Source organism: Triticum aestivum, chromosome 4B (assembly GCF_018294505.1).
Source record: "Triticum aestivum cultivar Chinese Spring chromosome 4B, IWGSC CS RefSeq v2.1, whole genome shotgun sequence".
Taxonomy (NCBI): Eukaryota; Viridiplantae; Streptophyta; class Magnoliopsida; order Poales; family Poaceae; genus Triticum; species Triticum aestivum.
Window position 1 is genome coordinate 633,747,336 of NC_057804.1, and position 17,424 is coordinate 633,764,759.

Consider the following 17,424-nt stretch of genomic DNA (forward strand, 5'->3'; position numbering starts at 1 on the left):
CACGCGAGACAAAGATTTAGATAGCTTCGGGCCCCGGGAAACATCATCCGGTAACAACCCTACATGCTGTTTATGGCTAGGTCTCATTATGCTCATGAGAAGAGTCGCCATAAGCCGGCTCCCCTTTAGTCGTGTCTAGGCCTAGAGATTATTGCTTGTTGCTTGTCCCTCTTTTGGGGAGCCCTGCCCCTCCTTATATAAGTTAGAGGGCGGGTTACATGTGGAGTCTTAGTAGGACTAGCCTATCTTGTACTACAAGCCGGATTCAAGTCCGGGTCTTGATTCCTTGTAAGGGAGATACTCCTCACGCCTTTCCTCTTAAGCCGGCCTATCATAACGTAAGCCGGCCTTCTGGGCCTTGAGCCTCCTGGGCCCCCGGGTCTTGTCGCTACTCTGATCCGCTTGCCAGGTCACCCATAAGTTGCCAGGATCGGGCGGGTCACTTAGTGTGTCGTCCGGTCAGGGCGGGTCATTAGTGAGTCACCAAGTCCGGCTGGGTTATACTTCCGGCCGGGTTACACCGCGGGGTATATCCCCGACACAAGGCAATTGCACCAGTATTGCCACAAAAGATTTTCATTGGACCCGATGCACTAGGTATGACACCTAGATCGGCTATGAATTTCTTCACCCAAACCCCTTCATTTGCTGCTTTTGAAGCCGCAATGTACTCTTCTTCACACGTAGATCCCGCCACGACGCTTTGCTTGGAACTGCACCAACTGGCAGCTCCTCCATTCAATAAAAATACATATCCGGTTTGCGACTTAGAGTCATCCGGATCAGTGTCAAAGCTTGCATCGACGTAAGCGTTTACGACGAGCTCTTTTTCACCTCCATAAACGAGAAACATATCCTTAGTACTTTTGAGGTATTTCAAGATGTTCTTCACCGTTGTCCAGTGCTCCACTCCGGGATTACTTTGGTACCTTCCTGCTATGCTTATAGCAAGACATACATTAGGTCAGGTACACAACATTGCATACATGATAGAACCTATGGCTGAAGCATCGGGAATGACTTTCATTTTCTCTCTATCTTCTGCGGTGGTCGGGCTTTGAGTCTAAATCAACTTCACACCTTGTAACATAGGCAAGAACCCTTTCTTTGAGTGATCCATTTTGAACTTCTTCAAAACTTTATCAAGGTATGTGCTTTGTGAAAGTCCAATTAAGCGTCTTGATCTATCTCTATAGATCTTGAGGACCAATATGTAAGCAACTTCTCCGAGATCTTTCATAGAAAAACTCTTATTTAGTTATCCCTTTATTCTATCCAGAAATTCTATATCATTTCCAATCAACAATATGTCATCTACATATAAGATCAGAAATGCTACAGAGCTCCCACTCACTTTCTTGTAAATACAGGCTTCTCCAAAAGTCTGTATAAAACCATATGCTTTGATCAAACTATCAAAACAGTTATTCCAACTCTGAGAGGCTTGCACCAGTCCATAAATGGATCGCTGGAGCTTCCACACTTTGTTAGCACCATTTGGATCGACAAAACCTTTTGGTTGCATCATATACAACTCTTCTTCCAGAAACCCATTCAAGAATGCAGTTTTGACATCCATTTGCCAAATTTCATATTCATAAAATGCAGCAATTGCTAACATGATTCGGAAAGACTTAAGCATCACTACGGGTGAGAAATTCTCATCGGAGTCAACTCCTTGAACTTGTCAAAAACCTTTCACAACAAGTCAAGCTTTGTAAAGAGTAACATTACCATCTGCATCGGTCTTCTTCTTAAAGATCCATTTATTTTCTATGGCTTACCGATCATCGGGCAAGTCCACTAAAGTCCAGACTTTGTTCTCATACAGGGATCCCCTCTCAGATTCCATGGCCTCAAGCCATTTCGCGGTATCTGGGCTCATTATTGCTTCCTCATAGTTCGTAGGTTCATCATGGTCTAGTAACATGACTTCCAGAACATGATTACCGTACCACTCTGATGCGTATCTTACTCTGGAAGACCTACGAGGTTCGGTAGTAACTTGATCTGAAGTTTCATGATCATCATCATTAACTTCCTCACTAATTGGTGTAGGAATCACAGGAACTGATTTCTGCAATGAACTACTTTCCAATAAGGGAGTAGGTACAGTTACCTCATCAAGTTCTACTTTCCTCCCACTCACTTCTTTCGCGAGAAACTCCTTCTCTGGAAAGGATCCATTCTTAGCAACAAAGATTTACTTCGGATCTGTGATAGAAGGTGTACCCAACAGTTTCCTTTGGGTATCCTATGAAGACGCACATCTCCGATTTGCGTTCGAGCTTATCAGGTTGAAGCTTTTTCACATAAGCATCACAGCCCCAAACTTTAAGAAACGACAACTTTGGTTTCTTGCCAAACCACAGTTCATAATGCATTGTCTCAATGGATTTTGATGGTGCCCTGTTTAAAGTGAATGCAACCGTCTCTAGAGTATAACCCCAAAATGATAGCGGTAAATCAGTAAGAGACATCATAGATCGCACCATATCTAATAAAGAACGGTTACGATGTTCAGACACACTGATACGTCTCCAACGTATCTATAATTTTTGATTGTTCCATGCTATTATATTACCCGTTTTGGATGTTTATGGGCTTTACTTTACACTTCTATATCATTTTTGGGACTAACCTACTAACCGGAGGCCTGGCCCGAATTGTTTTTTTGCCTATTTCAGTGTTTTGCATTGGTGATGGATGAGGTCACAAGGGATATACAAGGAGATATCCCATGGTGTATGCTCTTTGCGGATGATGTGGTGCTAGTTGACGATAGTCGGACGGGGGTAAATGGGAAGTTAGAGTTATGGAGACAAACCTTGGAATCGAAAGGGTTTAGGCTTAGTAGAACTAAAACCGAGTACATGATGTGCAGTTTCAGTACTACTAGGTGTGAGGAGGAGGAGGTTAGCCTTGATGGCAAGGTGGTACCTCGGAAGGACACCTTTCGGTATTTGGGGTCAATGTTGCAGGAGGATGGGGGTATTGATGAAGATGTGAACCATCGAATCAAAGTCGGATGGATGAAGTGGCGCCAAGCTTCTGGCATTTTCTGTGACAAGAGAGTGCCACAAAAGCTAAAAGGCAAGTTCTACAGGACGGCGGTTTGACCCGCAATGTTGTATGGCGCGGAGTGTTGGCCGACTAAAAGGTGACATGTTCAACAGTTAGGTGTGGTGGAGATGCGTATGTTGAGATGGATGTGTGTCCACATGAGGAAGGATCAAGTCCGGAATGATGATATACGAGATAGAGTTGGGGTAGCACCAAGTGAGGAGAAGCTTGTCCAACATCGTCTAAGATGGTTTGGGCATACTCAACGCAGGCCTCCAGAAGCTCCAGTGCATAGCCGACGGCTAAAGCGTGCGGAGAATGTCAAGAGAGGGCGGGGTCGACCGAATTTGACATGGGAGGAGTCCGTTAAGAGAGACCTGAAGGATTGGAGTATCGACAAAGGGCTAGCTATGGACAGGGGTGCGTGGAAGCTTGCTATCCATGTGCCAGAGCCATGAGTTGGTTGCGAGATCTTATGGGTTTCACCTCTAGCCTACCCCAACTAGTTTGGGACTAAAGGCTTTGTTGTTGTTGTTGTCGTTGTTTGCCTATTTTAGTGTTTTGAAGAAAAGGAATATCAAACGAGTCCAAACGGAATGAAACCTTCGGGAGCGATCTTTTTGGAACAAACATGATCCAGGGGACTTGGAGTGGCCGTCAAGCAACAGAGGAGGCGGCCACGAGGGTGCCCAGCACGCCACCTACAGGTGGGCGCGCCCCCAGCCTCGTGGGCCTCTCGAGCGTCCACCGACATACTTCTTCCTCCTATACATACCCACGTACCCAAAAACCATCAAGGAGCACCACGAAAAACTATTTCCACCACCATAACCTTCTGTATCCACGAGATCCCATCTTGGAGCCTTCGCCGGCGCTCCTCCCGAGGGGGAATCAACCATGGAGGGCCTCTACATCATCTCCAAGGCCTCTCCTATGAGTTGTGAGTAGTTTACCATAGACCTTCGGGTCCTTAGTTATTAGCTAGATGGCTTCTTCTCTCTCTTTGAATCTCAATACAAAATTCTCCTCGATCTTCTTGGAGATCTATTCAATGTAACTCTTTTTGCGGTGTGTTTGTCGAGATCCGATGAATTGTGGGTTTATGATCAAGTTTATCTATGAGAAATATTTGAATCTCCTCTGAATTCTTTTATGTGTGATTAAGTTATCTTTGCATGTCTCTTCGAATTATCAGTTTGGTTTGGCCTACTAGATTGAGCTTTCTTGCAATGGGAGAAGTGCTTAGCTTTGGGTCCAATCTTGCGGTGTCCTTTCCCAGTGACAGCAGATGCAGCAAGGCATGTATTGTATTGTTGCCATCGAGGATAAAAAGATGGTGTTTATATCATATTGCATGAGTTTATCCCTCTACATCATGTCATCTTTCTTAATGTGTTACTCTGTTCTTATGAACTTAATACTCTAGATGCATGCTGGATAGCGGTCGATGTGTGGAGTAATAGTAGTAGATGCAGGCATGAGTCGGTCTACTTGTCACGGATGTGATTCCTATATACATGATCATGCCTAGATAATCTCATAATTATTCGCTTTTCTATCAATTGCTCGACAGTAATTTGTTCACCCACCGTAATACTTATGCTATCTTGAGAGAAGCCACTAGTGAAACCTATGGCCCTCGGGTCTATCTTTTCTCATATAAGTTTGATATTTACTTTTATTTGCATCTTTACTTTTCCAATCTATATCATAAAATACCCAAAATATTATCTTATCATATTATCTCTATCAGATCTCACTTTCGCAAGTGGCCGTGAAGGGATTGCCAACCCCTTTATTGCATTGGTTGCGAGGTTCTTGTTTGTTTGTGTAGGTGCATGGGACTTTTGACGAGCCTCCTACTGGATTGATACCTTGGTTCTCAAAAACTGAGGGAAATACTTACGCTACTTTGCTGCATCACCCTTTCTTCTTCAAGGAAAACCAACGCAATCTCAAGACGTAGCACACACCATTTTGCTGTGGTGTTCCAGGTGGCGTTAATTGTGAAACTATCCCATGTTTTTCAAATGAAGACCAAACTCGTAACTCAAATATCCTCCTCTACAATCAGATTGTAGAAACTTTATTTTCTTGTTATGATGATTCTCCACTTCACTCTGAAATTCTTTGAACTTCTCAAAAGTTTCAGACTTATGCTTCATTAAGTAGATATAACCATATCTGCTCAAATCATCTGTGAAGGTAATAAAATAACGATACCCACCACGAGCATCAATACTCATTGGACCGCATACATCGGTATGTATTGTTTCCAACAAGTCAGTAGCTCGTTCCATTGTTCCGGAGAACAGAGTCTTAGTCATCTTGCCCATAAGGCACGGTTCACAAGCACAACAGATTCATAATAAAGTGGTTCCAAAAGTCCATAAGTATGGAGTTTCTTCATGCGCTTTACACCGATATGACCCAAATGGCAGTGCCACAAATAAGTTGCACTATCATTATTAAACTTCAATCTTTTGGCTTCAACACTATGAATATGTGTATCACTACTATCGGGATTCAACAAAAATAGACCACTCAGCAGGGGTGCATGACCATAAAATATATTACTCATATAAATAGAACAACCATTATTCTCCGATTTAAAGGAATAACCGTCTCGCATCAAACAAGATCCAGATATAATGTTCATGCTCAATGCTGGAACCAAATAACAATTATTCAGGTCTAAAATTAATCCCGATGGTAGATGTAGAGGTAGCGTGCCGACCGCGATCACATCGACTTTGGAACCATTTCCCATGCGCATCGTCACCTCGTCCTTAGCCAATCTTCGCTTAATCTGTAGCCCATGTTTCGAGTTGCAAATATGAGCAACAGAACCAGTATCAAATACCCAGGCGCTACTGCGAGCATTAGTTAAGTACAGATCAATAACATGTATATCAAATATACCTTTCACTTTGCCATCCTTCTTATCCACCAAATACTTGGGGCAGTTTCGCTTCTAGTGACCAGTCCCTTTGCAGTAGAAGCACTCAGTCTCAGGCTTAGGTCCAGACTTGGGTTTCTTCTCTTGAGCAGCAACATTTTTGCCGTTCTTCTTGAAGTTCCCTTTCTTCCCTTTGCCCTTTTTCTTGAAACTAGTGGTCTTATTGACCATCAACACTTGATGCTCCTTTTTGATTTCTACCTCTGCGGCCTTTAGCATTGCAAAGAGCTCGGGAATAGTCTTGTTCATCCCTTGCATATTATGGTTCATCATGAAGTTCTTGTAGCTTGGTGGCAGTGATTGAAGAACTCTGTCAATGACACTATCATCAGGAAGATTAACTCCCAGTTGAGTCAAGTGGTTGTGGTACCCAGACATTTTGAGTATGTGTTCACTGACAGAACTATTCTCCTCCATTTTACAGCTGTAGAACTTATTGGAGACTTCATATCTCTCAATCCGGGCATTTGCTTGAAATATTAACCTCAACTCCTGGAACATCTCATATGCTCCATGACGTTCAAAACATCGTTGAAGTCCCGGTTCTAAGCCGTAAAGCATGGCCCACTGAACTTTCGAGTAGCCATCAACACGCGTCTGCCAGGCATTCACAATGTCTGTAGTTGCGGGCGCAGTTGGTACACCTAGTGGTGCTTCCAGGACGTAATTCTTCTGTGCAGCAATGAGGATAATACTCAAGTTACGGACCCAGTCCGTGTAGTTGCTGCCATCATCTTTCAACTTAGCTTTCTCTAGGAACGCATTAAAATTCAAAGGAATGGTAGCACAGGCCATTGATCTACAACAACATAGACATGTAAAATACTATCAGGTACTAAGTTCATGATAAATTAAAGTTCAATTAATCATATTACTTAAGAACTCCCACTTAGATAGACATCCCTCTAATCATTTAAGGGATCACGTGATAAAAATCAACTAAACCATGTCCGATCATCACATGAGATGGAGTAGTTTTCAATGGTGAACATCACTATGTTGATCATATCTACTATATGATTCACGCTCGACCTTTCAGTCTCAGTGTTCCGAGGCCATATCTGCATATGCTAGGCTCGTCAAGTTTAACTTGAGTATTCTGCGTGTGCAAAACTGGTTGCACCCGTTGTATGTGAACGTAGAGCTTATCACACTCGATTATCACGTGGTGTCTCGGCACGACGAACTGTAGCAACGTTGCATACTCAGGGAGAACACTTGTACCATGAAATTTAGTAAGGGATCATCTTATAATGCTACCGCCATACTAAGCAAAATAAGATGCATAAAGGATAACCATCACATGCAATCAAAATATGTGACATGATACATCCATCATCATCTTGTGCTCATGATCTCCATCACCGAAGCATCGTCATGATCTCCAACGTCACCGGCGCAACACCTTGATCTCCATTGTAGCATCGTTGTCGTCTCGCCAACTATTGTTACTATGACTATTGCTACCGCTTAGTGATAAAGTAAAACAATTACATGGAGATTGCATTGCATACAATAAAGCGTCAACCATATGGCTCCTGCCAGTTGCCGATAACTTTGTTACAAAACATGATCATCTCATACAACAATTTATATCGCATCATGACTTGACCATATTACATCACAACAAGCCCTGCAAAAACAAGTTAGATGTCCTCTACTTTGTTGTTGCAAGTTTTATGTGGCTGCTACGGGCTTCTAGCAAGAACCATTCTTACCTACACATCAAAACCACAACGATTTTTCGTCAAGTGTGTTGTTTTAACCTTCAACAAGGACTGGGCATAGCCACACTGGATTCAACTAAAGTTGGAGAAACAGACACTCACCAACCACCTATGTGCAAAGCATGTCGGTAGAACCAGTCTCGCGTAAGCGTATGCGTAATGTCGGTCTGAGCCGCTTCATCCACCAATACCGCCGAATCAAAGTATGACATGCTGGTAAGCAGCATGACTATTATCGCCCACAACACTTTCTGTTCTACTCGTGTATATAACATCTACGCATAGACCTGGCTTGGATGCCACTGTTGGGGAATGCGGAAATTTGAAAAAATTTCCTACGATCACGCAAGATCTATCTATGTGATGCATAGCAATGAGAGGGGAGTTTATCTTCATACCCTTGAAGATCGCTAAGCGGAAGCGTTTATCAACGCGGTTGATGTAGTCGTACACGTTCACAATCCGCCCTGATCAAGTACCGAACGTACGGCACCTCCGCGTTCAGCACACGTTTAGCTCGATGACGTCCTCGCCTTCTTGATCCAGCAAGACAGGCGGAGTAGTAGATGAGTTCCAGCAGCACGACGGTGTGGTGACGGTGTTGGTAAAGAATAATCTCCGCAGGGCTTCGCCTAAGCACTACAGAAACTATGACGGAGGATAAACTAGAGGGGACGGGGTTGCCAGCACACGGCTTGGTGTTTCTTGATGTGTCTTTGGTGCTAGCCCTGCCCCTCTATTTATATGTTGAGCCTTGGGGTCGAAACTTGGAGTAAAAGCCTCCACAAAGTCGGTTTCACCCGAAAGGCAAGAGTCCTTCTCGGATTCCAGGGCCAGACGCCAGGGTTCCCAGCGTCTGGACCCAGACGTTAGGGACTCTGGCGTCTGGCCCCAGACGTGAGGGACTCTGGTGTCTGGCCCCTGGACTTCGTAAAACTTCCTTTTGCGATTTCCAAAAACCTTGTGGGCTTTACCCTTTGGCCCAGATAAAGTGTTCTCGTACCCAAACATTTCGGGAAACATCCGGAACCCCTTCCGGTGAATTCCAGAACCCTTCCGGAGACCAAACACTATTATCCCATATATCAATCTTTATTGTTGGACCATTCCGGAGTTCCTCGTCAGGTCTGTGATCATATCCGGGACTCCGAACAACATTCGGTCACCAACATACATAACTCAGATTATACTATATCGTCAACGAACGTTAAGCATGCGGACCCTACGGGTTTTAGAACTATGTAGACATGACCGAAACACCTCTCTGGTCAATAAGCAATAGCAGAACCTGGATGCCCATATTGGCTCCTACATATTCTACGAAGATCTTTATCGGTCGAACCGCATAACAACATATGTTGTTCCCTTTGTCATCGGTATGTTACTTTCCCGAGATTCGATTGTCTTTAATCATTCCATAATACTTCATCCTACAACTAACTCATTAGTTACAATGCTTGCAAGGCTTATAGTGATGAGTATTACCGAGTAGCCCAGAGATACCTCTCCGAAACACGGAGTGACAAATCCTAATCTCGATCTATGCCAACCCAACAAACACCTTCGGAGACACCTGTAGAGCACCTTTATAATCACCCTTTTACGTTGTGACATTTGGTAGCACACAAAGTGTTCCTCCGGTATTCGAGAGTTGCATAATCTCCTGAGGAACTCGTATAAGTCATGAAGAAAGCAGTAGCAATAAAACTAACACGATGATAATGCTAAGATAATGGATGGGTCATGTACATCACATCATTCTCATAATGATGTGATTCCGTTAATCAAATGACAACACATGTCTATGGTTAGGAAACATTACCATCTTTGATTAACGAGCTAGTCAAGTAGATGCATACTAGGGACTATATGTTTTGTCTATGTATTCGCACATGTACTAAGTTTCCGGTTAATACAATTCTAGCATGAATAATAAACATTGATCATGAATTAAGGAAATAAATAATAACTTTATTATTGCCTCTAGGGCATATTTCCTTCAGTAGCTTCCCTATGTTTTTATATGTTCATAGAGAAAATTAAGTTGAAAGATGATAGTAGCAATGATCCAGACTGAGTCCTTGATCTTAGGTTTATCCTCATTGCTGCATAGAAGAATTATGTCCTTGATGCACCGCTAGGTGACAAAACTATTGAAGGAGCAGATGCGGATGTTATGAACGTTTGGCTAGCTTAATATGATGACTACTTGATAGTGTAGTGCACCATGCTTTACAAGCTTAGAACCAGTACTTAAAAGACATTTTAAAACGTCATGGACCATATGAGATGTTCCAAGAGTTGAAGTTAATATTTCAGACAAGTACCCGAGTTGAGAGATATGAAATCTCCAAGAAGTTCTATAGCTAAAAGATGGAGGTGAATAGCTCTGGCAGTGAGCATGTGCTCAGATTGTCTGGGTACTATAATCACTTGAATCAAGGGATTTAATCTTCCAGATAAGATAGTGATTGAAAGAGTTCTCTAGTCACCATTAATACATCCATTTTGCATCATGCTTTTATATCAATATTTATTGCATTATGGGCTGTTATTGCACGTTATGTCACAATACTTATGGGTATTCTCTCTTATTTTACAAGGTTTATCATGAAGAGGGAGAATGCCGGCAACTGGAATTCTGGCTGGAAAATGAGCAAATATTGGAATCCTATTCTGCACAGCTCCAAAAATCCTGAAACTCCAAGGAAGTCACTTTTGGAATTAATAAGAATTATTGGGCAAAGAAAATACCTGAGGGGACCCACACCCTGGCCAGGAGGGTGGGCCCCCCCTACTGGGCGCGCCCCTGTCTCCTGGGCCCCCTGGTGGCCCTCCGGTGCCCATCTTCTACTATATGAAGGTTTTTACCCTGGAAAAAATCATAAGCAAGCTCACGGGACGAACTCCGCCGCCACGAGGTGGAACCTTGGCGGAACCAATCTAGGGCTCCAGCGGAGCTGTTTTGCCGGGGAAACTACCCTCCGGGAGGGGGAAATCATCACCATCGTCATCACCAACGATCCTCTCATCGGGAGGGGGTCAATCTCCATCAACATCTTCACCAGCACCATCTCCTCTTCAAACCCTAGTTCAGCTCTTGTATCCAATCTTGTATCAAAACCACAAATTGGTACCTGTGGGTTGCTAGTAGTGTTGATTACTCCTTGTAGTTGATGCTAATTGGTTTACTTGGTGGAAGATCATATGTTCAGATCCTTAATGCATATCAATACTCCTCTGATCATGAACATGAATATGCTTTGTGAGTAGTTACATTTGTTCCTGAGGACATGGGTGACGTCTTGCTATTAGTAGTCATGTGAATTTGGTATTCGTTCGATATTTTGATGAGATGTATGTTGTCTCTCCTCTAGTGGTGTTATGTGAACGTCGACTACATGACACTTCACCATTATTTGGGCCTAGAGGAAGGCATTGGGAAGTAATAAGTAGATGTTGGGTTGCTAGAGTGACAGAAGCTTAAACCCTAGTTTATGCGTTGCTTCGTAAGGGGCTGATTTGGATCCACTAGTTTCATGCTATGGTTAGGTTTACCTTAATACTTATTTTCTAGTTGCGGATGCTTGCAATAGGGGTTAATCATAAGTGGGATGCTTGTCCAAGAAAGGGGCAGTACCTAAGCACCGGTTCACCCACATATCAAATTATCAAAGTATCGAACGCGAATCATATGAGCGTGATGAAAACTAGCTTGACGATAATTCCAATGTGCCCTCGGGAGCATTTTTCTTATTATATGAAATTGTCCAGGCTTGTCCTTTGCTACAAAAAGGATTGGGACACCTTGATCCACCTTATTTACTTTCATTGCTTGTTACCGGTTACAAATTATCTTATCACAAAACTATCTGTTACCTACAATTTCAGGGCTTGCAGAGAATACCTTACTGAAAACCGCTTGTCATTTCCTTCTACTCCTCATTGGGTTCGACACTCTTACTTATCGAAAGGACTACTATAGATCCCATATACTTGTGGGTCATCAAGACTCTTTTCTGGCGCCGTTGCTGGGGAGTGAAGTGCCTTTGGTGAGTGGAACTTGGTAAGGAAACATTTATATAGTGTGCTGAAATTTTCTGTCACTTGTTACTATGGAAAGTAATCCTTTGAGGGGCTTGTTCGGGGTATCTTCGCCCCGACCAGTAGAGCAAATAGTCTCTCCTCAACCTGCTGAACCTACTGAAAATGTTTACTTCGAGATTCCTTCGGGTATGATAGAGAAACTGCTAGTTAATCCCTTTGCAGGAGATGGAACATTGCATCCCGATTTACACCTTATCTTTGTGGATGAAGTTTGTGGATTATTTAAGCTTGCAGGTATTCCTGATGATGTTGTTAAGAGGAATGTCTTCCCTTTACCTTTTAAGGGAGATGTATTGACATAGTATAGGCTATGTGATGATACTGGATCTTGGAACTATAAACGATTGAAATTGGAATTTGACCAGAAGTTCTATCCTATGCATCTTGTTCATCGTGATCATAATTACATATATAATTTTTGGCCTTGCGAAGGAGAAAGCAACACTCAAGCTTGGGGAGGCTTAATTCAATGTTATATTCATGCCCCAATCATGAGCTCTCAAGAGAAATGATTATTCAAATTTTTTATGCTCGGCTTTATCTCAGTGATCGCACCATGCTCGACACTTCCTGTGCTGGCTCTTATATGTTGAAGACTACTGAATTCAAGTGGGATTTATTGGAAATAATTAAACGCAACTCTGAAGATTGGGGTTCCGATGATGGTAAGGAGTCAGGTATAACATCTAAGTTTGATTGTGTTAAATCTTTTATGAATACCGATGCTTTTCGTGGATTTAGTGCTAAATTTGGACTTGACGCTGAGATAGTAGCTTCTTTCTGTGAATCTTTTGCTACCCACGTTGATCTCCCTAAGGAGAAGTGGTTTAAATATAATCCTCCCACTGAAGTAAACGTAGTTGCACCTATTACAGTTGAAGAAAATACTATCACTTATAATGATCCTATTGTTCCTACTACGTATGTTGAGAAACCATCTTTTCCTGCTAGGATAAAGGATCATGCTAAAGCTTCAACTTCGGTTCGTAAGAGTAATACTAGAACATATACACCTCCCGAGCAAATCAAAGTTGAACCTAGTATTTCTATGGTTAAAGATCTCTTGGATGATAATATAGATGGGCATGTTATTTACTTCTGTGGTGAAACTGCTAATATTGCTAGACCCGATGCTAAGATACATCGACCTGTTGTAGGCATGCCTGTTATTTCTGTTAAAATAGGAGATCATTGTTATCATGGCTTATGTGATATGGGTGCTAGTGCTAGTGCAATACCTGTTTCCCTATATAAAGAAATTATGCATGATATTGCACCCGCTGAAATAGAAGGTATTGATGTTACTATCAAACTTGCCAATAGAGATACTATTTCACCAGTTGGGATTGTTAGAGATGTTGAAGTCTTGTGTGGGAAAGTTAAATATCCTGCTGATTTTCTTGTTCTTGGTTCCCCATAAGATGACTTTTGTCCCATTATATTTGGTAGACCCTTCTTGAATACTATTAATGCTAGGATTGATTGTGAAAAGGATATTGTTACAATTGGCTTAGGGGATATGTCTCATGAGTTTAATTTTGCTAAGTTTCATAGACAACCCCGTGATAAAGAATTGCCTAGTAAGGATGAAATAATTGGTCTTGCTTCTATTACCGTTCCTCCTACTGATCCATTAGAACAATATTTGCTAGACCATGAAAATGATATGTTTATGAAAGAAAGAACGGAAATAGATGAAGTATTCCTTCAACAGGGTCCTATTCTGAAACACAATTTGCCTGTTGAAATCCTAGGGGATCCCCCTCCACCCAAGGGTGATCCCGTGTTTGAGCTCAAACCATTACCTGATAATCTTAAATATGCTTATCTTGATGAAAAGAAAATATATCCTGTTATTATTAGTGCTAACCTTTCAGAGAAGGAAGAGGAAAGATTATTAAAAACTCTGAAGAAGCATCGCGCTGCTATTGGATATACTCTGGATGATCTTAAGGGCATTAGTCCCACTCTATGCCAACACAAAATAAAAGTGGAGAAAGATGCCAAACCAAATAGAGATCCTCAACGATGGTTAAATCCTAAGATGAAAGAAGTGGTAAGAAAGGAGATACTAAAGCTCCTTGAGGTAGGTATAATTTGTCCTGATAGTGATTGGGTAAGTCTTGTCCATTGCATTCCTAAGAAGGGAGGTATTACTGTTGTTCCTAATGATAAAGATGAATTGATCCCGCAAAGAATTATTACAGGTTATAGGATGGTAATTGATTTCCGTAAATTAAATAAAGCTACTAAGAAAGATCATTACCCTTTACTTTTATTGATCAAATGCTAGAAAGACTATCCAAACATACACATTTCTACTTTCTAGATGGTTATTCTGGTTTCTCTCAAATACCCGTGTCAGCGGAGGATCAATCAAAAACTACTTTTACTTGCCATTTCGGTACTTTTTCTTATAAACATATGCCTTTTGGTTTATGTAATGCACCTGCTACCTTTCAAAGATGCATGATTGCTATATTCTCTGACTTTTGTGAAAAGATTTGTGAGGTATTCATGGATGACTTCTCTGTTTATGGATCCTCTTTTGATGATTGCTTGAGCAACCTTGATCGAGTTTTGCAGAGATGTGAAGACACTAGTCTCGTCTTGAATTGGGAAAAGTGCCAATTTATGGTTAATGAAGGCATTGTCTTGGGGCATAAGATTTCTGAGAGAGGTATTGAAGTTGATAGAGCTAAAGTTGATGCTACTGAAAAGATGCCATGTCCCAAGGACATAAAAGGTATAAGAAGTTTCCTTGGTCATACCGGTTTTATTAGGAGGTTCATTGAGGACTTTTCCAAAATCTCTAGGCCTCTAACTAATTTATTGCAAAAAGATATTCCTTTTGTCTTTGATGATGATTGTGTAGAAGCATTTGAAATACTTAAGAAAGCTTTGATCACTGCACCTATTGTTCAGCCACCTGATTGGAATTTACCCTTTGAAATTTTGTGTGATGCTAGTGATTATGCTGTAGGTGCTGTTCTAGGGCAAAGAGTTGATAAGAAATTGAATGTTATCCAGTATGCTAGTAAAACTCTTGATACCGCCCAGAGAAATTATGCTACTACTGAAAAAGAGTTCTTAGCAGTTGTATTTGCATGTGATAAGTTCAGACCTTATATTGTTGTTTCTAAAGTTACTATTCACACTGATCATGTTGCTATTAAATATCTTATGGAAAAGAAAGATGCTAAGCGTGGATTTATTAGATGGGTTGTCTTGCTTCAAGAATTTGACTTGCATATTATTGATAGAAAGGGAGTTGAGAACCCTGTTGCAGACAACTTATCTAGGTTAGAGAATGTTCTTCATGACCCACTACCTATTGATGATAGCTTTCCCGATGAACAATTAGCGGTCGTTAATTCTTCTCGTACTGCTCCATGGTATCCTGATTATGCTAATTACATTGTTGCTAAATTTATACCACCTAGCTTCACATACCAGCAAAAGAAAAAGTTCTTTTATGATTTAAGACATTACTTCTGGGATGACCCACACCTTTATAAAGAAGGAGTAGATGGTGTTATTAGACGTTGTGTACCCGAGCATGAACATGAACAGATCCTATGCAAGTGTCACTCTGAACCATATGGAGGACACCACGCTGGAGATAGAACAACACAAAAGTTATTGCAATCCGGTTTTTATTGGCCTACTCTCTTCAAAGATGCCCGTAAGTTTGTCTTGTCTTGTGATGAATGTCAAAGAATTGGTAATATTAGTAGACGTCAAGAAATGCCTATGAATTATTCTCTTGTTATTGAACCATTTGATGTTTGGGGCTTTGGTTATATGGGACTGTTTCCTGCCTCTAATGTTTACACACATATTCTAGTTGCTGTTGATTACGTTACTAAGTGGGTAGAAGCTATTCCAACTAGTAGTGCTGATCATAATACCTCTATTAAGATGCTTAAAGAAGTTATTTTTCCGAGGTTTGGAGTCCCTAGATATCTTATGACTGATGGTGGTTCACATTTTATTCATGGTGCTTTTCGTAAAATGCTTGCTATATATGATGTTAATCATAGAATTGCATCTCCGTATCACCCACAGTCTAATGTTCAAGTAGAGTTGAGCAATAGCGAGCTCAAATTAATTTTGCAAAAGACTGTTAATAGATCTAGAAAGAATTGGTCCAAGAAACTTGATGATGCATTATGGGCCTATAGAACTGCATATAAAAATCCTATGGGTATTTCTCCGTATAAGATGGTTTATGGAAAAGCATGTCACTTACCTCTCGAACTTGAACATAAAGCATATTGGGCTATTAAAGAGCTCAACTATGACTTCAAACTTGCCGGTGAGAAGAGGTTATTTGATATTAGATCACTTGATGACTGGAGGACCCAAGCCTATGAGAATGCCAAGCTGTTCAAAGAAAAAGTTAAAAGATGGCATGATAAAAGAATACAAAAGCGAGAATTTAACATAGGTGTTTATGTGTAGCTATTCAACTCTCGTTTAAGATTTTTTGCAGGAAAACTTCTCTCTAAATGGGAAGGTCCTTACGTTATAGAGGAGGTCTATCATTCCGGTGCCATAAAAGTTAACAACTTCGAAGGCACAAGTCCGAGGGTGGTGAACGGTCAAAGAATCAAACATTATATCTAAGGTAATCCTATCAATATAGAAACTAATATTATTGAAACCGTAACCCTAGAGGAATACATAAGGGACACTTTCTAGAACGTTTCAGACTCCGAAAAGGAAGAGGTATGTGGTACGGTAAGTAAACTGACTCCAGAACAGTTCTAATGGCAAAATGTATCCGTTTTGTAATATTTAAGAATTTTGGAAAGCAAGAAGTAATCCGGGAAGGACACGAAGCCTCCATGAGAGTGGAGGGCGCGCCCACCCCTACCTGGCGCGCCCCCCTGTCTCGTGGGAACCTCGTGTGCCTCCCGGACTCCGTTTTCTTGCACATTAGTTATTTTGGTTGATAAAAATTCATTATATAATCTACCAAAGGTTTTGACCACCGTAGCACGCAAAAATCCTCTGTTTTCGTTTCGAGCTATTTTTCTGATAGATCTAGAGCACAATGACGTGTCCAAGTGCTCCCAAGGACAAGTTTTTTGAGAGGATTATCAACCCCTATCTTGCGGAGGTGCTGCAACACCCTCAAACCATTGAGATGCGTGAGGGGGTGCTGCACATCCGCGATGTGGAGGGACCAAGGCGTACCGGAAGCATGGAGACAAAGCTCGAAGCCATGGAGCAATAAGTTTTCAAGTGCCAAGGGATGATGGAGCGTGGACTCAATGCCAACCAGATGATGATCGCGGAGTTCACCAACAACTACAAGCTGGATGCCAAGATCATTGGGGAGACCATCTTCAAGCTTCAAGAGAAAATCGAGCACCTCCAAGCGCAGATCTATGACCTGCAAAACCAAAACTGTGAGTATGAATATAGATTCAAGAGGATGAGTTTGGCTGCAGATTTGAGGATCCCGGAGACTCGATCATCCTTCTATGATGGTGAGCCTATTCCTTGGAAGATGGACGGCAAGCCTACATCATCGACAACTCCTTCTTCACCACCTCCGAG